Source organism: Pelobates fuscus, chromosome 5, assembly GCF_036172605.1.
Source record: "Pelobates fuscus isolate aPelFus1 chromosome 5, aPelFus1.pri, whole genome shotgun sequence".
NCBI lineage: Eukaryota > Metazoa > Chordata > Amphibia > Anura > Pelobatidae > Pelobates > Pelobates fuscus.
This window is the reverse complement of record NC_086321.1, coordinates 21,413,039-21,438,050: the sequence shown is the minus strand read 5'-3', so window position 1 is coordinate 21,438,050 and position 25,012 is coordinate 21,413,039. Positions and strand designations below refer to the sequence as shown.

General features: G+C 42.0%; 1 protein-coding gene across 3 annotated transcripts in view; it reads right to left on the bottom strand.

The window, feature by feature from the left end:
• FBXL17 (F-box and leucine rich repeat protein 17) overlaps positions 1–25,012 on the bottom strand; it is a 532,799-nt gene that overhangs the window by 319,955 nt on the left and 187,832 nt on the right. The window lies entirely within an intron of this gene.

The following is a 25,012-nucleotide window of genomic DNA, read 5'->3' as shown; positions in this document are numbered from 1 at the left end:
GGTGGCGTTATTTAATGATAAATAATTGGCACATAGATTATAATGTGTTTAATACTATGTAGTATTTTGTTTACAATGATGTGCCTAGTAATTAGCTTATTGAAAATAGGCTGAGCTCTAGGCAATGTTCAGACTGATTCATAGGATACCCATGAAGTACATTAAGATTAACAATAATAATAACAAAGTATTTAACCAGGAAAGGTACATTCAGATTACTCTGGTTTTCAAGTATGTCCTGGGGATGTTACCTTATCCCAACATCCAGGGGTTGTTGCTATTACCCAATTTAATATTACTCATTTTATCTACCTCGGAAGGATAAAGGGCTGAGTCAACCCTGCCAGTATTCGAACCTGCGACCCAAGGGGTTAAATGTAATACAACAAAAAAAAAAATTGGTGCCGGGTGAAGTAAAGGTCCAGTAACACTCAGGACCCTAGAGGACAACAGTTCTGGCATTGCCTTTAGATTTAAAGGGGTTACAAATATACATCATAGTTCTGCACTTTGTTTAAATTATTATTATTATTATTATTATATAAAATCAGCTATGTCTTTTTATTCATTATAAACATGAGTTTTTAGTTCTACAAGCGAATGACACAGTTGTAGACCCCGATTCAGATTTTTCCTTATTTATTTACTTTATGTAAAATGTGGCCAGTCTATTGCCAGTTAGACCTGTGAATATATTTATTTTTAATATTTGGACCCAGCGCTCACTGCTTTTAGATAAGTAGTGTGCTGGAGAGTCTCGCATTTTAAATAGAAAGCAGTGTTGGCCGTTTAAAAATGCTGACACGCAACTTCTAATTTAAAAACAAGTGAATTAGAAATGTGCAACGCACTGAATTTCTCTCTCTCATTCTGACAAAGTTGATATCACTGTCTCTGCCACTGTAAAAGAAATGAATATATATTACACATTTGTCGGCTTAGAATAAACCAATACACTGGATGCCATAAAGAGAATATTATGTGCAAATAGTCAATGAGGAATGAAAGCAGCGACCCAGTATATCGGCAACACATAATATGTGCTGCTTAGCAATCTGCAAATGTTAAAACACATTGTTCTCCGTACACAAGAAGTTTCTTATTCACCTGAAGAGTGATAATGGATGTCAAGCGGGCATTGCAATCAATATCCGCAAATCAAAAACCGCACGGCGTGATGGAGGGAAATTATTTAACCCGCTGCTTTCAGGACCAGACAAATATAAAAACAATATTTTCACGAGCTATTCGAAAAGACACACGTGGAATATGTCAAAGCCTTAATAAGGATTTAAAATCCATAAACAAAATTGATTATAAATATTTATTGTATTTTTTTTTTGCTGTAAAATAACAACAAACCAATAAATAATAATAGGAAAACAAGTATAAACACAATTATAGTATAATTATTTTCTTTCCTTTTTTTTTGTATATTTTACCAATACTGTTCACTAAATATGTTTAATTGGTTAAAAAAAAAAAACGAAAAAAAAAAAAAAAAACATATTGAACAAAATAAAACAAAGACAGTTTTAAATAATACTCAAGTCGAACAATGTATTCTTTAACAATATATAAAAATAAGAAAATAGATTTTTCTTCTCTCTCGTTTTTTTCCAGAAATAATGCATTCGTTTCTGCAAATATCTTCATATTAATATGAGTTGGAAATAGCCAATCTTCAGGGATCTCTTAGGCAAACCGACCTGGCTCCACTTCAATGGGGAAACAATGTTTTTACAAGCAAGAGAGAGAGAGGTGAACTAAATGAAAAGTGAAGGGGTTAACACCATACCCACTTTCGTTTGTCACCTTATTATAACTTGCCCTTAGGCAACAAGCAATCTAAGGAAAAAAATTCTGATGGCTGTCACCTATCTAGTAAAATTTCAAATGCAATAAGAACCTACAAAGCGGCGCTGAAAATGATGTGAAGTTCTGTTGCATCGTTTTATTTCTGGGCATTTTTAAAATTTAATGAGATGTTGATATCTTTTACCACTCACTAAAGAAAAACAGCGGGGGCCCTCTTTATCATGCAGCCGCTGCGGGTTCTAACAATGAATCGCTGCACACACAGGGAATCCATCTTAGCATGTTTAAAGCAGCATTTCATGTTGGAAGGGAGAATGAGAATTATGGAGAACAAAAGAAATTGCTAGATCTCCCAATACATGTTCAGCTCCTGCCTACTAAGCATCAGGTAGCCTGCAGGTAGGGTCCCAGACTATACCTGCCAGGAGGATTAATGCACAGCCTTCCCAATCACACTAGGCTATAGAGCGCTGTTATAGCTGCTATGAAAGGGTGACATTATCTGTCAATCTCCAACGCCTACAATTTACTCCAAATTCCATAGGGCTGTGGTCCCCAAAGCTTTATGAACCTCACTTCAGTGAGAGAATGCTCTACAATATACACCTGCCTTTTTTTTTTTTAACTTATAATCATCACATGTACTTGCAACCTCACTGGAGATGACTTTTTAGGTTTAATTAATACAATTTAATAATCAAAATATGAAAGGCCATTAAAAAAATATATATATATGTTAAGGCGGAGCCTGTAGTTGTGGGAGGGGTTAACTGGCCTATTTATACCCAGACCTACCCCTAATCAGGGCCGAGATCAACCCAGACTCCACTGCGTCCACTTCCGGTTCCGGTCCAGCAGCTTCCGGTCCAGCAGCTACTCCTATTACACGTGGAACACCATCCCGACGAACGGAGGGTTCCCCTCCCCGCCGGCAGTCAGCCAGCCTGTAATGAATATATACCCCAACTCGCAGATTCAACTCGACAAAAGACAACACAGAGGAGAGATACGTCTACCGGACCTTAGAATGGCCGGACTCAACGTATATGAGAGGAGACAGAGTCAGAAACAATCCGAGGTCAAGGGCACAGAGAGACAGCGTAAACTAGGACTAGCCGGGGTCAGGTACACAGTAAACAGCAAGCCGGCAAACAGAACAGATAAGGATAAAGAGATAACGTAGTCAGAAACAAAGCCAAGGTCAATACGAAGGAACACAACTGAATACAACAAGCGCTAAAGGGAACTGAAACAGAAACCACAATAGAGCAGGGAGTAATGGGAGAGGTAAGTTTAAATAGCTTCTAAACTAATGTGATTGGCTCCTGTCATATCCACACCCCCAAAAGGTAAGTGTATGGGGAGTGTGGCATGACAGGGGCCAATGGGAGCCTTTTGACAATTTAGGCTCCCACTGTCTCTTTTAGAGCGCGCCCGAGACTCACGGCGCGCTCTCAGACTCTGGCGGGACACGTGACCGCTTCTGGCGGGACACGTGACCGCTTCTCGCGGTCACTGCCCGCCTTCCTATTGAAGCAGTCGGATGAGCCGCGCGCGGCTCGAAGAGAGGACCGCGATCGGCCCCTGGCCGCATGCAGGTCCGGCACCTGGACCACGGGTAAATCCGGGCAGCTACTGGGCTTCCGCCAGCTCGTTGCCATCGGCATTCCCACGCCGCTATTACTTCCGATCACGTGAGTACCCAGCACGCGTCTACTTACGGGTCGCTCCGTAAACGCTGGACACACAGTTAGGGGGAGCGGAGGGGCTGGCAAAACCACTCAATCACCAAAAGCCACCACCCCCCCCCCCCCGTTTCTTACACACAATCCGCCTGTCTGGGGAACGGAGGGGCTGGCAAGCACACGCAAACGTCAAACTTTGTTTCATAGTTCACCCCAGGTCGCACGTCTTCACGCTCATCCGACCTCCTAAACTAAGATCGCTTTGCCCAACGACATCACGGGCAAACTCACAATAGACACGTACACACGCCCCAATCACTCCTTCATGTCAAGGAAATTCACTCCCCCCAAAAAAGTTTTACAACTTTTCTAATAATATTCATCCCCCAAGCAAATCAATGTCCCCTAACACATGTACATATTCGCGTTATAGTATGTCACACGCTGCAGACATAGCCAAGGATATCTCCCTACCCAGCACCCCAGCCAGAATCTCCAGCCCAACTAGACCAAGTACCCCAGTGGATAATGTAGAGACGGCTAGTCCAGCGTCCCTACGCTCCTGGACCATACCCAAGATTGCAGCAGAACTCAGGAGACGAGGCATACCATACCCGGCCACGGCCCGCAAAGCGGAACTATACCGCCTCCTGAACGCTAACCCTGAAACCCCACGACCAGGCACCAGCACACAGACAATCGACGGAAGCACACCTGGACTTCAGGCCACAATGTCCGCTCTTCTCTCTTCAGTCAACCTCATCAATGAGAGACTGGAGAAACTTGAAAATCAAGTGGCCATTATCACCCCAGCTGCTATCCCCTCCACGCTACCACAGACTTTGCCTAACCAGGGTAACAGCACAAACCCCAACCCAGCAACTTCACCTACACACATCATCACGCCTGCCCACTTAGTGCCCCAGGCTATTAAGAAAGACATCTTAGAAGGTAAAGATGTCAACCTGGTATCACTCCTCATAGCATCCCAAGACTTGGCAGAAAACAAGGCGTATTGCTATGGGGAGGTATCGGTTGTACTCAAAGCTAGGGACCCCAGGCTTAACAAAAAACTGGCCATTCCTGATTTTGTGATAGCGTTTGGCTTATACAGGGACGTCATCTGTTCAGTCTTCCCTCAACACAGAGAGGTGGATCTTTACCTGCACAAATTGGTGGACCTAGGCAACAAGTACGGAGGCTATTCATTCTATGATTATCATAGGTCATTCTCGGCGAAGGCGGCAGCAGCACTGATTCAGTTTAACATACGCTCAGACTGGAGCCAACTAGACACAGAACTGTTCTGCTGCCACTTCGCCGGCCTCAAGCCTCCGTCTTGTGCCATTTGCACTTCAACTGCACAATCCACCAATTTGTGCCCCTCTGAACAGAGCCGACCCTCCACCAGCCACGCAGAGCCCACCCCCAAGTCAGACAGGGTGATCAAGGACAAATTAGGCATCGTCTTCCTCGGCAAAGCACAGATATGCAATAACTTCAATGCGGGAGGCTGTAGCTTCAGCGCTTGTCGTTTGTTGCATGTCTGTTCCCTTTGCTTTAGGGCACACGCAAAGACCATGTGCCCTAATAGGCTTTTCCCTAGACAATGACTCACGGAAATTAATGTTAGCAACCTCACCTATTATCTCTCCAACCACCCCTCCCCTCACTTGGTCGAGTTCCTCACCACAGGGTTCACGGTAGGATTCCACACGGGGCTAGTAGCAACCCCAGGGGGCACCCTAGAATGCAGGAACCTGCAATCAGCCATACTAGACCCTGTCACCACCGACGCTCTGCTCACAGCAAAAGTCAACAATGGGTTCATGATAGGCTCATTTACACAACCCCCATACGCTAGTTTCAGAACTAACCCAATTGACATTGCAACTGGGAAATGTAACAATAAAAAACGTATGATCATTGACCTATCAGCGCCTCATTTATCTTTGTTCCTAGCATTAACTCGTTAATACCATCCAGTGAATTTTCACTACAGTATGCCACAGTGGACAACGCAATGGGGGCAATCTTGAAAGCAGGTAAAGGCGCCTGGCTAGGAAAAAACGATATCACTAACGCTTTCAAGTTGCTACCCATACATCCGTCCCTGTGGCATTTACACGGAGTCAAATGGAAGGGCCAGTACTACTTCGCCACGCATCTGACGTTTGGGGCCAAAAGCAGTCCCAAACTGTTCGACACGTTCGCTGAAACACTGTGCTGGCTACTCCTAAACGTGTATGCTTGCCCAATTCACTACCTGGATGACTTACTCACGGTAGAGGACCCTAACTGTACTCCCCATAGTATAGATAAAACCGCTGCACTTTTCTCCACACTAGGAGTCCCTCTGTCAGCCCTAATCTTCTTAGGGATTCATCTTGATTCCACAGCTACGGTGGCAAGTCTACCAGACGAGAAGGTTAACCGCATATCTAACGAGATTACATGCTTCATGAGAAAAAACAGTTGCTCCCGCAAAGAGCTACAAACTCTCCTGGGCTCACTAAACTTCGCTATCCGAATCATACCACAGGGTAGGGCATTCATTTCACGCTTACTACACCTCCTAACGGAGACCCCCCACGACAATACTCACATTCACATCGATGATAACGCCAAAGCAGACTTACTCATGTGGGGCAGATTTCTTGCTTCCTGGAATGGGAGATCTATGTTCATACCCCCACTCGATGTAGATTCCCCGGTCATATGGACCGACGCAGCAGCCCACACAGGGTTCGCGGCCATATACAACAACCAGTGGTTCCGTGACTCATGGCCTTCCGAAACCTCAACATTACAGGCATTTAACACCACGTCCTCGCTTTTCGAACTTTACCCTATAGTGGCAGCCGCACACACTTGGGGTTCATTGTGGGAGGGCAAAGCAGTTAAATGCCTATCCGACAATGAAGCTACATGCGAGATCATAAATAAAGGCAGATCCGCATCCCTAGTCATCATGAGACTCATGAGGAGACTCACTTGGCTGGCAGCAACTCACAACTTCCACTTGGTTTGCATGCACATACCAGGTCGGGAAAACATTGCTGCTGACGCTCTCTCTTGCTCCAACTTTCAGGCATTCTTCGAACAACACCCCACGGCGGCCACCAAACCCGAACTGACCCCCACATTTCAGGACCTGATAATGGACTGACACGGCTGAAAAACACGCACTAACGTTGGCAAAATCTGCTCTGTCAGACAACACCAAGAAATCCTACGATAGAGCACTCACTATTTTCTCCAGGTTTACATCCGAACACCACATCACGAACACCTTTTCTATCGACACCATAGTTGCTTTCACCGCTCACTGCCACCTACACCTGAAGCTGGCACACAACACCATCAAACTTTATCTCACAGGCCTACAGCACCACTTACTCACCTTATTTCCCTGCCACAAGCCTTTCATGTCATCCTATCTCCTGAAAAACGTCCTGAAAGGTATACTTCGCACAGACGGCCCTCCTACAGCCAAAAGGCAACCAATTGACGGGAACAAATTCAAAGCTCTATCAGATCTGTTAGATTCCAGCCCATTGGAACCTAGTACTAACCGTGTACTCAAAACAGCAATGTACATAGCGTTCTGCGGGTTTTTAAGACCCAATGAGTTCACAGTACATAGTCTGTCTGTAAACACGAGTTACATCAGAATAAGGGATCTGCGAAAAGTGGGTGACCACTACATACTGCTTCTAAGACACTCTAAAACAAATCAGTTGGGACCTCCAACAGAGATCCAGCACTTCCCGACCCATAAAAAGTGGTGTCCAGTGACAGTCATGGATACTTTCTGCCTTTCCCTCAGTAACAAACAAACCTACTCACCCCTACTCACAATTTCCGATAAACCCCTAACGACGGCTAAATTCATATATTACGTAAGGGCGTTATCGGTCAGACTAGGTCATGACCCCATGTCCATCTCAGGACATTCATTTAGGATCGGCGCCGCTTCAGCCGCTTCCAGCAATAACGTACCCGTACACATCATTAAAAAACGAGGTAGGTGGAAATCAGCAGCTTACAGTAAATGCATTCCACAACCAGAGAAAGAACTTAGGAAAGCGTTTAAGGAATTGCTCATGTGAATGTATAAAGCATTAGTGTTCTGTTTAAAACCTTTTTGCCCTCATTATTTCAGGCCTACCCGGTCGTCGGTTCAGGCAAACCACAACCGACTAGCAATCATCAACTACTACTACAGATACGGCTTAAATATCCCCGACTACAAATGTTAAGGCGGAGCCTGTAGTTGTGGGAGGGGTAAACCGGCCTATTTATACCCTGACCTACCCCTAATCAGGGCCAAGATCGACCCAGACTCCCCACCCACCAAACACCCCTTAGCAAATACTATTTAGGTGGGCCCTCATTATTTCAGGCCTACCTGGTCGTCGGTTCAGGCACACCACAACCGACTAGCAATCATCAACTACTACTACAGATACGGCTTAAATATCCACGACTACAAATATATATATATATATATATATATATACACAAAAGAAATATAAAACCCCTGCACTCCAAAAAAAGAAAATGTATACCTGGTGCTCTGGTAGCTCAAATGTAGAAAATAGTAAAAGACCGGCACTCAAGGAATTTGATCAAAATATTTACTGTTCAAAAGATTCAACGTTTCAGCTCCCTAGAGGAGCTGAAACGTTGAATCTTTTGAACAGTAAATATTTTGATCAAATTCCTTGAGTGCCGGTCTTCTACTATTTTCTTTATATATATATATATATATATATATATATATATATATATATAAATAATTTTTTTTTTTACATTTATGTTCGGATTTAAAAGTACTGAACTAGGTTTGTAATAGCTAACTTACCCCCACACTCAGACTTGGGGAGCCTGTCTGTGATTGGTACATGCAGCCAGAAATGGCAAATGTAAAGGCTGTAGATGGCTAACCCAGCGCTCCCAATTTACAGAGCACCGTTGAAGTTTGCTTGCATAAGCATTAATGCACTGACCTCTTCCAGTACAAGAAGGTTAAAGTTAAACTGTTAAATCTTCTAATTCCCACATCCTAGTAAATGCAACAGAACCTGTTACTGGGGTGCAGTGCAATGCAGTGGAGGTAAGTGTAAAACATACCTCTGTAGACCTATCCTGGACAAGGTGAGGTCATCACACCACAATGATTCTGGCAAGCGTGGGTATCTGCAGAGAGATGCTCTACCCAAAACATGCGCGTTCAGGAATTCCTTCCATAGTGTCATACGCATGCAGGTATGTATGACGCCCGGAGGGTTAAATTAACTTTTATAGTATTTGCGGGCTGTGCCAGGACTGCTAAGCAAGAAGTGCAAATAATGTATATTAAAAAATCTAACACTGCAAAAACCCCATAAGTGATGTTCCAGCCCTGCTGAATGTTAAAGACGTATCTCTAGTGGGAAGGGAGGGAATATATGCTGAGCTGGGACTACCCTACCAGATCCAGGACAGTTAGGGGCCATGCCAATGCTTAATAAAAACGAATCCAGACATCGGGTGCAGAAACAAAGCAAGTTTCTTATTTACATAAAATAGCTTCTATTGCAGCAATCTGCTTGTCATTGACTTTGACAACTGTGATGATTTTGTTTACTTTTAATTAAAGCTTTCAAGAAACACTTATTATGCTTTATGTTTATTGTGCTATAAAGCCTTTATTTTCATATTAAATTGTAAGCAAGACACATTTCTACCTTCATCTCCATATACAAATCATTCTGAACATTTCAGGACTTTTTGACACATTTATAAAGCAGAACTCCATTCATTTATGATAATTTTTGTACAATAAATGGTATAAATAAGTGAATAAATAAAGCCTACAATCAGACAATATATACATAAACATCAAATCCCAAAATCCAAATTGTGGACGGACAGCACAAGCACAAAGTGTAAAAAAGGTCTGGGTCTGGACTGGTTCATTAATAAGTACTCAAATAAAATGTTCCCACAACTGGGAGTTTATATTGTAAATGCCTTTAACTCTATCAGGGTTATTCACTTAAAGGAAAACTATACAAAAGCTGGTTCCGTCCCCGATTCACCTCTTTGGCTGAGATCATCAAAATTGACTCTCTTAGCCAATCCAATGTTTTCCTATGGATTGAATCAGTGCATCTCTATGAGAAATGTTCAGCATCTCCATGCAGAGCATGGAGACACCGAATGTCAACGCTGCATGTTCTGAAGCACCTAGACTAGGAAGAACCTCTAGTGGCGGTCTGAGTGACAGTCACTAGAGGCGTTACTAGGCAGCAAAGTAAACACTGCATCTTCTCTGAAAAGGCAGTGTTGACCATGTAAAGTGTGCAGGGACAGACTATACTCACCAGAACAATTACATTAAGTGAGAATTAAAATGGATGTTCAAATTTAAGGCACAAAGTAATGAAAATGCAAGCAACGCTACCTTTTTTCTTTCTTTCAGTTTTACTATTTTTGCCTATAATTTAAAATTCACTTTGAATTCCAAGTTTAGTGAATAACCCTGTAAATCTATACAGAATGTTTTTCTGATGCTTTAGAATGAGAACAGTTTCTCCATTCATGTCAGGACGCAATTCGGGACTTTGTTCAGATCGGAATTTCATTAGAATGAATGAAACTCTGATCCTTTTTGTGCCGCGACTGCATCTTGCAGCCGCTTAGTAGATAACTCCCTAGTTTCCCCCCTCCCGAGCCCATAGCGAGTAGGGGCAGAATTTACTAATACTAAGTAATCTTTACTTAGTATTTGTAAATTTGTCTGAAAGACCAATTTAGATCTTTCAGCTTTTTGGTAGATAGCTGCCTGATACCGTGGGAATTAGGGAGTTATCTACTATCTGTTCTCATTATGTTAGTACAAAATGCGTTAGTTTCGCTGGCGTTCTGTCTAAATGACAGGACGTTTGGGAATACTGAGAGGAAGCAACGTGGGATCACGGATCAAAGGTGAGAATTGTGGGAAATTGCTCTGACCACCGGAAACGAAGCACACTTTGCTCCTCCGCTGGTTAAAGCTGGTCAGAGATGGTCAGGCGTTTGAAACCTCTATAAGAAGGAGTAGTACCTACTTTGTCTTATGTTTTAAAGAAAACTAGAGCAGACAGGAAGAAATGAAGAACAGATCCTGACAGAGGGAGAGAAGAGGAATCGATTAAAGAAAGGTATGTTCGGCATGACAGTGCCGCTTTAATAATAATTGATGTAAGTACAATATAATTTAGAGAAAATACAAAGTATCTTATTTACACAGACTGATTTCTTAATGCTGTAGAGCTCTGTTATACTCTCAGACACATTACTGGGAGTATTATTGCTGTGAAGCTCTGTTATACACTGAGACACATTACTGGGAGTATTATTGCTGTGGAGCTCTGTTATACACTCAGACACATTACTGGGAGTATTATTGATGTGGAGCTCTGTTATACACTCAGACACATTACTGGGAGTATTATTGCTGTGGAGCTCTGTTATACACACAGACACATTACTGGGAGTATTATTGCTGTGGAGTTCTGTTATACACTGAGACACATTACTGGGAGTATTATTGCTGTGGAGCTCTGTTATACATTCAGACACATTACTGGGAGTATTATTGCTGTGGAGCTCTGTTATACACTGAGACACATTACTGGGAGTATTATTGCTGTGGAGCTCTGTTATACACTGAGACACATTACTGGGAGTATTATTGCTGTGGAGCTCTGTTATACACTCAGTCACATTACTGGGAGTATTATTGCTGTGGAGCTCTATTATACACTCAGACACATTACTGGGAGTATTATTGCTGTGAAGCTCTGTTATACACTGAGACACATTACTGGGAGTATTATTGCTGTGGAGCTCTGTTATACATTCAGACACATTACTGGGAGTGTTATTGCTGTGGAGCTCTGTTATACACTCAGACACATTACTGGGAGTATTATTGCTGTGGAGCTCTGTTATACACTCAGACACATTACTGGGAGTATTATTGCTGTGGAGCTCTGTTATACACTCAGACACATTACTGGGAGTGTTATTGCTGTGGAGCTCTGTTATACACTCAGACACATTACTGGGAGTATTATTGCTGTGGTGCTAGGTTATACACTCAGACACATTACTGGGAGTATTATTGCTGTGGAGCTCTGTTATACACTCAGACACATTACTGGGAGTATTATTGCTGTGGAGCTCTGTTATACATTCAGACATTACTGGGAGTATTATTGCTGTGGTGCTAGGTTATACACTCAGACACATTACTGGGAGTATTATTGCTGTGGAGCTCTGTTATACACTCAGACATTACTGGGAGTATTATTGCTGTGGAGCTCTGTTATACACTCAGACATTACTGGGAGTGTTATTGCTGTGGAGCTCTGTTATACACTCAGACATTACTGGGAGTGTTATTGCTGTGGAGCTCTGTTATACACTCAGACACATTACTGGGAGTATTATTGCTGTGGAGCTCTTTTATACACTCAGATACACCAACAATATGGTCCAAGAAAAAAGGAACATTAGGATAGAAAAGAAAGGCAGAGGGATTTGAGACCAAAAAGGGACTGTCCCTTCTAAATAGCGACAGTTGGGGGGTATGATTTAATGATTTCCACTGGCTGGTATCTACCTGTCCAAATCTTATAAAGCCTTATTTACAAACCCAAAGATAATAACAGTGAAACCGGATGACATAATAAATAGGATCACTGTCTTGAATGTGCCTTCCCTGGCAATTGCAACCGATGATGTTAAAAGGCCTTAGACCAGGAGGATGGGTGCCTACTCTCCAGGGTCCTAACTAAATGAGGCTTCGGGCCCTAATTGATTGAGTGAGGGCATTATGCACTGCCCCAGTGTGAAAATGTTTGAGGATACGTTGTATGTGCGAATACTGACTCTTTGATACACCGCTTTTCTACATCCCAATCCAGTTATAAGCAGGGATATCCAGGCAGAGATTGAACATGAGGAGGAGAAACGAGCATTGTCCTAATCCTCCTGTTCTATGTATGCTCTGTCTATGCAGACTGCCACAGACATATGTAAGAGCTTATAACAATGGTTGTGGGGGGCCAAGATGGAGGTGCTCAGCTACAATATAAAGAGGTGCGGATTTCTATATTTAATTTTATTTTTCAGATCTAACCAATGCATATTTGTTAAATGTAAGGGACAGGAAAAGAAAATACGACAAGTCCCAGAAAGTGATAAATTCCCTCCAGCAAAAGAAACTGTTATAAGCCTTTATATCCTTTTGACAAGAAATACTGGTTTGGGGAAGAATGTGTTTCTGGCTAAATGTGTACTCTTGTGATTTACATCCAGATCAAGCAGTTTATGAAACTAGATTACTGTTCCAAGAAATGATGATCCACCGTCCTGTGAACAGTACCATGCCAATAAAAACAAATATCAGCACCCTTACTAAACAGCATGGTCATTCAGCAAGCCCAAAACAGGCAGATTGCATGCGTGTGCCAACCTTTATTTCATTTACGTTATAATAAAGGACAGTAGGGATGCTGTGTTTACAGGAATCAATACATTAATAATAATGATTACGCCAAATCAGTTAGGATTTTGAGAATGAGATAGGCAGCTTACAACCCTACAACCCCTCCCCACCACCACCACCTCAAGATCCTTCTTTAATAACCTCAAAAGGAGAGGGACTTTCTGATAGGATGAGAGGGAGAATAGTTTAAAGGACCACTATAGTGCCAGGAAAACACTCGTTTTCCTGGCACTATAGTGCCCTGAGGGTGCCCCCACCCTCAGGGACCCCCTCCCGCCGGGCTCTAGGGGGAGGAAGGGGTTAAACGTACCGCTTTCTCCAGCACCGGGCAGGGAACTCTCCTCCTCCCCTCCTCCTCCATAGTGACGTCATCGGCTGAATGCACATGCGCGGCAGGAGCCGCGCGCATTCAGTCAGTCCATAGGAAAGCATTCTCAATGCTTTCCTATGGACACTGGCATCTTCTCCCTGTGATGTTCACAATAAGAAGCGCGGAAGCCCTCTAGCGGCTGTCAATGAGACAGCCACTAGAGGCTGGATTAACCCCATTATAAACATAGCAGTTTCTCTGAAACTGCTATGTTTATAGTAAAAAGGGTTAACCCTAGATGGACCAGGCACCCAGACCACTTTATTAAGCTGAAGTGGTCTGGGTGCCTATAGTGGTCCTTTAACCCCTTAAGGACACATGACATGTGTGACATGTCATGATTCCTTTTTATTCCAGAAGTTTGGTCCTTAAGGGGTTAAGCGTTGGTGTACAGTGGGAAGCAGACAAATTGCACTTCAGATAACTTCACTGATAGTGTCATTCTAACTTTATGAAAAAATATTTAAAAAAAATAATTAATTTAAAAAAAATGATAAATTAACATCTACTCCAAAACAGGGACAAATATCAGTCATTGTGAATACTGACCATTGACCAAGTTATTTATTTCAACTGAACTGTGAGAATCACACTGCAAAACAATGCTATCCATCAAGTTGTCTCCAGCCTTCACTGATGTCAAGGTGAGATCAATTTAATGGAGACCGAGGATCCATATTTGGGATACAAGAAACGTCAAAATATAAGCTGAGGCCTGAAGGTTGTGCAGGATAATTTAAGTTTAGCATAAACCAATTCATCAAGTGCAAAACAAAAACCTGAAAATATAGAAAGAATTGATAAAAATTGAACTTTTAAAAAAAGCACATATTTGTGACCTGTATAGTTTGTTGGGGAAAGGTATGAGAAACTTTGATACAAACCTTTAATTAGCAATTGTTTACTAGCAGATTACATCATTATTAATTATAAAACACAAAAAATGGTAACCAAATTTATACTGGAACCAAATCATTGTTGTTTTTGTAATGATTCTAAGCTTTTTGCAATAAATTTTAAAAGAGGTACAGTGTATTTGCTTTGTTATATTTACATACCTCCCAAGTGTCCCTATTTAAGAGGGGCAGTCCCTATTTTGGGTTGAAATCCCTCTTTTCTCAAATGTCCCTCTTTTCTAGGGATTGCAAGTTGTTTGTATGTCTGAGTGTATAACATAACTCCACAGCAGTAATTCTCACAATGTGTCTTTAAACTACAAGACACGAGTTTAGAAAGCAGACTTTTTTTTCTTTTTTACAGGGAGAATGGTTGATTCAAAGCATCATCATAACCACAATGAGCTCTAATGGTGCTTACAATATAACAGTTTGTCCTCCTGTCTTAATAAGATTAGCATTTGTCGTCTGATCTTTCTATTAAAAGGAGTTTCCCCCATAGAACTGCTGCTTCTCTCTGTATATTTTTGATCACCATTCTTTGTAGAAATATACTTCTGAAACGTATGTCTAGTAAAATAAGGAACTATTTTTAATCTCATATGTTTTACAACTGTGATCTAAAGATTAATTTAAAAAAATACATTTTTGCAAGACTAAAGGGGACACAATGAGCAAAGGATGAAGTAAATATTGCTGATAATACTCAATGTGGAAAAGAAAAACGTAACTGTCCGATTACCAGTAAGAATGTAAGAATTCAAGGCGAAGTTGATACCATATATATAGCGTGCCAGACTGCTGTTTCAACACATTGATAAATTGGCCTATTGTACGAAACCACAGCACTTAAATAGACGGAGGGGGAATCATTTCTTTCTTATGTGTAGACTGTACTGAACTTTTGTTTTCAAAATGAAGGCTTTGTGGGGAAAAAAAGACCCATAATTATGCTACAATAACATGAAACCAACAAAACATGACTTTCAATGCTTCAATCAGAATCACTATTAACACTATTAGTCCCATTCATCTGAAAGTCCTGGGATGCCCCGAAAAGAGAGACGTATCGTAAGCGTGTACAGGCAAAAATGGAAGTAAATGAGAAGGAGATTGGAAATGTATTAGCAAACACACATACGGTAATCGAATATTAGTTAATACCCTGTGCAAGAAATGGTACACAACAGGGTATATATTCTTCCTCGGAGGCAACGTTTGGTCTGTAACATAAATTGTGACACAACACACAATACAGAATGAAGTGGTGACCCCCCTCCCCCCCCCCCACACACCCCGACAGACACAAACACACATGCTGATTTCAGTTTCTAAACGTAAAACTGTCATGAAAAGAATCTAAAGAAAAAAAGGTTCCTACAGGTGGGCCAATGTTTATCTGCACATCTTGCTGTCAGAATATTTAGTGAAAGTGTACCTGTCACAGTACATGTAAGTTGTACGAATATACTAAAAGTACAGTGAATGAAATTGTATGTCCCTCTGTGAAAGTATTGTATTTTTTCTGACTTTCTAATGCAAGGCTCGACAAATCCCAGGCGCCAGGTCCCCATGGCCACTAGAAATTCCAACCTAGCACCAGATATTTGTGAGCGCCGTGTGAGGCGGCTGAGGGGGAATGCCGGCTCAGGGAGGATGAAGGCAGGTGGCTGGCTCGGGGACCGTGATGGTGGGCGGCAAGGGAGATGTGATCTTACTGCTGTGATGCCGGGTGCCAGAATATGATGTCACTCCTGCACCGGCACTAAACAGTGCATCACAAGCAGAGCAAGAAGAGCAGGATGTTCAGAGCAGTTCCATGGACCCCAGGGAAATGATCCAATCCAGCTCTCTAAAAGATAAGGAGGCTATGTAGACTTACAATAAAATAAAAAAATAAAAAATAATTTGTGAGTGTGTGAGGAAATGTGTCTGCGTGCAAGTCAGTGAGTGTGTAAGTGTGTCTGCCAGTCAGTGAGTGTCTGCGTGTCAGTGTGTGTGTGTGTCTGCGTGTCAGTGTGTGTGTGTGTCTGCGTGTCAGTGTGTGTGTGTGTCTGCGTGTCAGTGTGTGTGTCTGCGTGTCAGTGTGTGTGTCTGCGTGTCAGTGTGTGTATCTGCGTGTCAGTGTGTGTCTGTTTACGATACAAGCCCACCTCTGATCGCATTGGGAAAAGTGTTTTTACTCACCTTTTTGTCTCTATGCTGTGCCTGTCTTGCTGCAGCTGGCCCCACCTTCATCGCTGAAATATTCAATCTTGATGATCTCAGCTAATCCAATGCTTTCCCATACTAGAGCATTGGGAGGCTATTGCACATGTGCTGCAAAACACGGCACTGCACCAATCAGCATCTCTATAGAGAACATTCAGTGCCTCCATACAGATTGTGCAGATGCTAAGGCACCTGCGCCAGGAAGCACCTTTAGTGGCCATCTGAGTGTCTGTCACTAGATGTATTTCTAGTCAGCAAAGGAAACACTTTTCTTTGAAAAGCCTGCAGAGACAGAGTATAGACACGAGAACCACTACATTAAGCTGTAGTGGTTTTGGTGACTATAGCGACCCTTTAAGAATTGTATTTTTGTCACTGAACTAACTTTGTTTTAGCTGGTTCCTAGATTCAAAGCAAATTTGTCAGTCCCTGTTCTATTTGGTGGTAAAGGGACACTGGCATAGCAGTACAATTTATAAACAGAGTCTAGTAGATACTAGATTGTACCAGGAATTGTCAGATGTGGCGCAAATCAGAAACTAGCATCCTGCTATGTGTCTATTCCCTTCAGTTATACTGCAAAAGGAGGTTTGCAGTGATAATTAACTTACTAGTAAATAGTGACTAGACCTGGCTAGTAGCATAGGAATTCATTATTTTATTAAAGTAACACTGAAACATTTAGAATACAAATATGTAACAGAGCAGCAGGAAATGCTAGCAGAATGCTTGGTTGTATAGGGAGAGGTATTAGCAGTAGAAAGAGGGAAGTGCTCATGCCATTGTACAGAACACTGGTGAGACCTCACTTGGAGTATTGTACGCAGTACTGGAGACCGTATCTTCAGAAGGATATTGATACCTTAGAGAGAGTTCAAAGAAGGGCTACTAAACTGGTTCATGGATTGCAGGATACAACTTACAAGGAAAGGTTAAAGGATCTTGACATGTGTAGCTTGGAGGAAAGACGAGACAGGGGGGATATGATAGAAACATTTAAATACATAAAGGGAATCAACACAGTAAAGGAGATTATATTTAAAAGAAGAAAAACTACCACAACGAGAGGACATAGTCTTAAATTAGAGGGACAAAGGTTTAAAAATAATATCAGGAAGTATTACTTTACTGAGAGGGTAGTGGATGCATGGAATAGCCTTCCAGCTGAAGTGGTAGAGGTTAACACAGTAAAGGAGTTTAAGCATGCGTGGGATAGGCATAACGCTATCCTAACTATAAGATAAGGCCAGGGACTAATGAAAGTATTTAGAAAATTGGGCAGACTAGATGGGCCGAATGGTTCTTATCTGCCGTCACATTCTACGTTTCTATGTATTCCTAACATTAGAGCAATGCTAAGCAGTCAGCTTTATGCTTCCAAAACAGTAAAATAAAGATATTTACTCGTCTTCAGTCCCCTGGTGCAATGATTGGTCTTGCCATGGCCACCACTTCTCCCCTGGCTGTGAATATCATTATTGGTGATCTCAGGCAATCCAATGCTCCCCCAAAGGTAAACACTGGGGTGCAAGTGTGCATGTATAACAAATGCCACACTACTTCCCTTCACCTTATTTGCTGTGAAATTCCTTCATAAATCGATTCTCATGTTTGTTGGGTGAATTTAGGAACAGTCTGGGAGAAGTCACTATGTTCTGATGCCACTCAGCTGCCAATTAGGTCATGTTTCCCCCCCAGCTAACAGGGCAGTAAAGGGACTGGGTGTAGGCAAGAGCCAGCGTTAGATTAACACCCTCAGGTCAAAGAACAAGGAATTGCACTCATTGCTGGAGAGCAGAAGAGCATTAATTAACATCTCTAACAACTAATTAGATCATTTATCACTATGGTAAATTATATACTGGCTACACAAGGAGACATTTCATTTGAACTTAAAGTGAATCTGTCATGTCTTTATAGCATAGATCTTCCAGATGCAACATTGCTGAAAGTTTATTTGGGGAAAACATTGCTTCAAGTTAAATGCTTGAAGCAAACATACATTTTTTTTTTTTTTTTTTCTTTTAATGTTTGTAATTTTTATTATTTTCAGAATTATCACAAATAACAATCGTGTGTTTAGTAAATGCAAATAATACATACAGAGATATTTTGAATGTAGAATCCGGAGATAAGCAATGCTGCACATTATGTTTAGTGAATTCTCTAAATAACGGTTGGTCAGCTTAGTTTATAGAAAGTTACAAGTTAAGTATCAATAGTTGATGTAATACATTAAGTATCGTAATATGTAAAACATTGGAGCAGTTGTGCAGTTTAATAAGATGCCTGTTAGTACTTGAGAGGTCACGGAGGTAAATTCCCTCAACTCGTCTTACAACAAATTTTCTAAATATTTGCAATCTATGGTCATGTCATTCAGTCCTGTGTCGCCTCTGTATAGAGGACTGTTGTCAATAGCAATCGTTTAGGTTCGTAGTTGTCCGTGTTTAGTTCATATTGCGCTCCCAGTTGCCCGCGGACAGTTTCCGAGCCCCTCCACCCCCAGTTATCACCCCTTTGTCGTGAAATTAGTGTAACTATTTGTTTAGTGTGATCCCAATCTTGTGAAGGCGTTCCATGGAGCCCAAACCTTGGTAAATTTCGTATAGTTCCCTACTCTAGCATGTGTTATTCCCTCCAGTTGTTTTGTGTCTTCCACTCTCTGAATCCACTCCCTAAGCGAGGGGGGGTGGGATTGTTTCCAGTATTTGGGAATTAGTTGTGTGGCGGCCATGACTAGATGGCGGAAGAGGGCAGTTTGCATTTTTGAGAATCCCTGAGGAGGCATGAGAAAGATATATTGATCTGGGGCTAGTGCAAATTTGGTTTGAAAAATGCTTTGTGTAATAGTATGTATTCTGTTCCAGAATTTTGCTACTTGCGAGCAGTGCCACCAGATGTGAGCATGATTTGCTCCTGTTTGGTGGCATCTCCAGCACTGATCCGGAGACGTGGTGTGTATCATGTGGATCTTTGCCGGCGTATAGTGCCACCTAGTTAATCTTTTATAATTGCTCTCTTGTGCTGATAAAGAAATAGTGGAGATATGTACTGATTTGAGTATGTAGTGCCATTGTGGGCGTGTGAAGTTGACTTTCAGTTCATCTGACCATTTAACTGTATACCCTGGAAGTTCGGTCTCTTGAGAGTTTCTAAGCAGTGTATACATTGTAGATAAGAGTTTCCTAGAAAGCGGGTGAGAGGAGCATAGTTGTTCTAGTTTTGTCAGTGGCCTGTCCCCCAAGGGTAATAGGTTGTGAGTCTTGATGAAGTGTTTCAGTTGATGGTAGTGTAAATGTTGATTTACCGTCGGGTTGTCGGTTGGTAAAATTTGGAGCAAAGTCTTGATTTTGCCATTCTGAACAACGTCACGTAGTTGTAATGACTCGTTGGTGTGGTAAAGTTCGAAAGATTTGCCCGAGTCCCCTTGTTGAAAGTGGGGATTGTGTGTAATGGGATATAGCGGGGATGGGACTGGGGAGAGGTCTAGTTTTATTCTGAGTTTATGCCACAATTTGAGGGTTGTGTCAATTGTCGGGTGGGACTTGTGTATTCCCTTCAGGGGAAATATAGGAGTAGAATGGGACCAAACACATGTATGTAGTGGGGGGCTGTGGAGGGCTTTTTCAATGGTAACCCATTGTTGGGTTTGCGTGTTTCTGGTCCATTCGTAAACCCTCTGTAAATGTAGTGCCTGGTGGTATAATTCAATATCAGGAAGATTCACTCCTCCATTTTCTTTATTTCTTGTCAAGATAGAATGTGCTAGCCGTGGTGATGAGTGTGCCCACAAAAATTTCGTGATTATGGATCTGCTTGTGATGAAGAAAGTGCGTGGGATTGTGATAGGTAGAGTTTGTAGGAGGTACAGAAGTCGAGGTAGAGCATTCATTTTAATTATATTGATTCTACATAGCCAACCAAAGCACGGCTTGTGCCATAACTGTAAATCTTTAGTAATGTTAGCTAGTAGAGGGGGGAAGTTTAATGCATAAATCGATTCCAATTTGTTTGGGATGTGCACGCCTAGATATTTAATCGAACCTGGAGCCCAATTGAAGTTGAATTTGGACTGTAGTAACATATTTGTGTTTCTCGTTGTGTGGATTGGTAGAAGGTCGCATTTAGTTAGGTTCGCTTTAAAGTTGGATATTTTACCGTACGTTTCCATTTCCGCCATTAAATGGGGTAAAGTCGATAGAGGATTAGTAATTGTGAATAACAAGTCATCTGCGAAAGCAGTGACTTTGTATTCTTGTGTATCAATCCTAAAACCCTGAATATTTTTATTGTCTCTGACACCCTGAAGGAATGGTTCCAATATTAGGATGAACAAAATAGGAGAAAGGGGACACCCTTGTCTCGTCCCATTAGTAATGTTTACCGGCTGAGATAGTTGGCCATTAACCCTTAATCTAGCTGTCGGAGCGGAATATATGGAGTTTAACCATTCTTGCCATCTCGGGCCAAAGCCTAATTGTTGCATTGTGTGTTTTAGTAGCGCCCAACTAACTCTATCAAATGCTTTCTCCGCATCGATAGCCAGCAGGACGCTGTTAATTTTACTCGATTGAGCCCAGTGTACAAGATTAATAATTTTAGTTGTGTTATGTTTTGCTTCTCTACATGGGACAAAGCCGGCCTGGTCTTGGTGGATAAGGCTAGGTAATAGAGGTTTCAGTCTATTAGCCATAATTTTGGTAAGGATTTTGAGGTCTGCATTAATCAACGAGATAGGGCGATAACTGCCACATGCCGTAGGATCTTTACCCGGTTTCGGTATTAAGGTAATGGTTGCCTCTAGTGCAGACTTAGGGATGATAGATGACAGTTTATGGGCATTAAATGCAGTGGTAAAAGGTTGCGCCAGGATTTGAGATAGTAATTTATAATATTTCCCAGTGAAGCCATCTGGGCCTGGGCTTTTGCTAGTGGGGATAGTTTTAACCACCTGCAAGAATTCGTCAATAGATATGGGTTCGTCGAGAAATGCTTTGTCAATGGATGGTATAGTATGTTTAATCCTGGGTGTTAGGAAATCTAGTATGTCCTGTGATGTGGGTTGCGAGGTTTTCAAATTGTATAAATTAGTATAGAATTTATGGAATGCTTTGAGTATGTCTGGCATATGGCAGGTGAGGTTGCCGTTCTCCGTTTTAATTTCGGAGACGAAGCTGGATTGTCTTTCTGTTTGGAGTGCCTGAGCAAGGAATCTCCCCGCTTTGCCCCCCTGTGTGTAATAGGAGCTCTTGGTAAGTGAAAGTTTGCGTTTTGCATTTAGGGTTAGGATTGAGGTGAGTTCCGACCTTTTAGTGAGCAACAAATTGTAATTTTCTAGGGAAGAGGTGTCCCGATGTGTGTCTTCCAGGGTTTTAATATCTTGGGTGAGTTTGGTGATTGTTTGTTCCCTCTTGCGTTTTAGTGTCGATGCTATTTTAATTAATTCTCCTCTAAGTACTGCCTTATGTGCTTCCCACACCATGATTGGCGTCGTGTCTGGATTGGTGTTTTCTTTAAAGTAATTCGTGGCTGTCTCTTTTATTTGGGAAATAGCTCCCTCATTGTTCAGTAACAGGTCATTAAGTTTCCATTGAACATTAGATTTGGGGATCGAGGGTATAGTCAGCTTGAGTGCGAATGGTGCATGGTCAGACCATGTGATCGGGCCATAGGATGCTGATGTAATCAGGGGCAGGTGTCTATGGTGTAGAAAAATTGTGTCTATTCGAGTGTATGTGCCCGTGGGAGGTGAGAAGAAAGAGTAATCTTTTGTCTTAGGATTGACTGCTCTCCAGCTGTCAAATAGTGCAAACATACATTTATGCGGGTGCCAAACATTAGATTTACCATCAGTTATTAACCCCTTAAGACCAGTGGTGTATCCTGGTTTTGTGCTGCCCTAGGCAGGACAAAACTCAGGCGCCAACCCCCCCCCCCCCCCCCCCACCTTTACCTTATACGCATACACTAGCTAACAGAAACACACACTCGCTAACAGAAACACACACACTCAGTAACAGACAAACACACTCACTAACAGACACACACTCACTCACTAGCACACACACACTCACAGACACACACACACTCACTAACAGACACACACACTCACACTCACTAACAGACACACACACACACACTCACTAACAGACACACACACACACTCACTAACAGACACACACACACACTCACTAACAGACACACACACACACACTCACTAACAGACACACACACACACTCACTAACAGACACACACACACACACTCACTAACAGACACACACTCACACTCACTAACAGACACGCAGGCACTCCCCCTGCTGGCATTGACATGGACGGCTATGCCGTCCATGTGATCGCGGGGTCCTCGCAAGGACCTCGCGATCACGTGGCCCAGGGGGGCCAAAGAGGACGGAGGGGGACTCCCTGGGCTCCCAGATAAGTCCCCCATACCGTGATCGCCGGCGAACGGGTAAGTAGAAAAGATTGCAGGGCGTTCTATGCCGCCCTTCGGCTTTTAGAGCCACCAAAATAAGGACGGCATAGAACACTTTACCGAACACCGCTGGAAGCTGCCGCCCGCCTTCTGTTTCGTCGAGGCATCCGAACACCGGCCCGTTCGGGAGTTTTGTAACGTACGTGTGGACTTCACCCAGATAGCCGTCCCCCCAATCGTATACCAAAGGACTTGTGAGAGACTTTGACTCCATGGCGATTGAACTATGTACATCGGATCTGAGCGCTATTCGGTAGAAATATGCCCTCAGATCCAGGCTGGGGATACGTTATACGAACCATATTTATTCGGTATTTCCTCATTTATGTATTTTAATGTATTTTTCCTATTGTATTTAAAATGGCGATTTGCCTCTATCCTTAGAGATAATTAGGTTTCTTCCCAATTATCTCCGGGATAGAGAAGAAGGATTTATGGGTAAGATGGGGAGGGCTTACACTGAAGCCACTGCGATTGGCTACTGTCCAATATGTGTTATAGTCTTCCACAAGGTCCCCTAGGGGAGTGTCCACCTTGTGGGAGACCTGCATAAATACCGGGCAGGTAGCCCCCATTAAACACATTCATGTTTGACCCTCAAGACGGAGCTTGGTCTCGTTTGTGGGGGGAATTATTACTGGGACAGCGCTTTCATTATTTCTAGTTGTGAAAGGAGTTCGGCTGATTTGATGGTCGGGAGTTGCCGCGTTCACGTTTCCTCCATTCGGTAATTTGACGGTCGGCTGTACAGAACCTGCATTTCTGGGAAAAGGGGGATTATCGACTAAACGGCAGCTTCATCTATCTGGCGGTGAGTGTCGTAACAATATTTATTTATGAAAAATAAGACCACGAAGAGCCTCTTATATAAGAACATTACTAAACAATACAAAAGTTACATCTTGGTAATGGTTACAAGAGGAAATCTCACAGAGGGGTCATCTGAACAGACAAAGATCCAAGTTACATAATACGCAGTGTACTACAATATATAGTCTGAGTAAATAATGTACTGAAAGAAAGTGCAAATAAAGAGAGCCAAATGACATTTCTATTCTCCCCTATGGTGGTATCAGAGAATCCTAGCTCTGTGTCTGTGTGATGCCATGTTCTAAGATGAAGCTATACTCTCTTTACATAACCACTGCTGTCTGCAGTAATAACCTTTGATGTGGTGAGCACATAATGCATGTAATTCAATGTATTGCCATTTGAAAGCTTCGACCACAATGCAAGACTTATATGAAAAATAAAGTGCAACTATTAATCAGCTTGGCAGTGCAAGAAAAGAGCAAACTAATTACTCACGGCCTTAACAATAGCTACATTAACTATGAGGTTCTAGAGGATACAATGCCACGTGTAACCAGAAGTCTATTGTGTGACTGGAATCTATAAAATGCTCAGTAATTATATGCAATCCCAAACATGCCATAACAAAGGCATTGTTCCAATGCGCAGATTTCTTGTTCAACAAAAGTACACTATGTAATACATTTTTTGGGGAAGAGATTTATTAGTGCGGTTCATGCATTGAATCCTATGCAGGAAGATTTACATGTTGTACTATAAAACAAGTCATTACAGATACCAGTCTATCCTATTGATCCACCTGTTAAATAAGTAGATATCCTAAATGATGCATCCTACAATCTTCCCTTCAGAACATAAAAAGAAAGAAAAAAATAAACTTGGTATAGCAATGGATAAGGAAGAAATGTAAAACTACTAAATAATCTTTCTAAAAATACAAAATTTGCCTCAATACTTTAAACTCAAAGGCTAACACAGGCCAAATAAACAAGGTTTACAAGTGGGCCGCAAAAAACAAAACCTTCAGTTTTCATAGAAACTTACCGTATATACTAGAGTATAAATCGACCCGAATATAAGTCGAGACCCCTAATTTTACCCCAAAAACTGGGAAAACGTATTGACTCGAGTATAAGACTAGGGGGGGAAATGCAGCAGCTACTGGTAAATTTCTAAAT